The sequence below is a fragment of the Tupaia chinensis genome, unplaced genomic scaffold (genome assembly GCF_000334495.1).
Source record: "Tupaia chinensis unplaced genomic scaffold, TupChi_1.0 Scaffold143654_1, whole genome shotgun sequence".
In the NCBI taxonomy this organism is placed as follows: domain Eukaryota; kingdom Metazoa; phylum Chordata; class Mammalia; order Scandentia; family Tupaiidae; genus Tupaia; species Tupaia belangeri.
This window is the reverse complement of record NW_006203502.1, coordinates 682,547-683,010: the sequence shown is the minus strand read 5'-3', so window position 1 is coordinate 683,010 and position 464 is coordinate 682,547.

The window sequence follows — 464 nt, the reverse complement described above, 5'->3', positions numbered from 1 at the left end:
TCTTTCTTTCTTTCTTTCTTTCTTTTTTTCTTTCTTTCTTTCTTTCTTTTTTTTTGGGGGGGGCATGGTGGTGCCCGCCCTATGGAAAGAATGTAGACATTAAAAAAAATCCCCACTGTCATGAACATAAATTGAGGTTTTTTCAGTCCTAGTATAAGCTAAATCAAAAAAAGAAATAAAAAAATCCAATAGCGTATTAACATTTTTTTTCACTCATTTGCCATACTGACAGTGCAAATACAAATCTGGTTTAAATGTACAGACTCTCAAGCAACAATGTACAGTTTTCTTTATCCTCCATGCTAAGAGATGTAAAAGCTTAAGGGCCAAACAATACCAAATGTATAGGCTTCAAAAACCATCTAAGTAGGGCATTTGCTTGTTAGCTAAGATACATCTAGGAACACTGACAAGTAATCACTTACATACAGTAATGTGAAGTAAATTTTTTGAAAAATAAACTT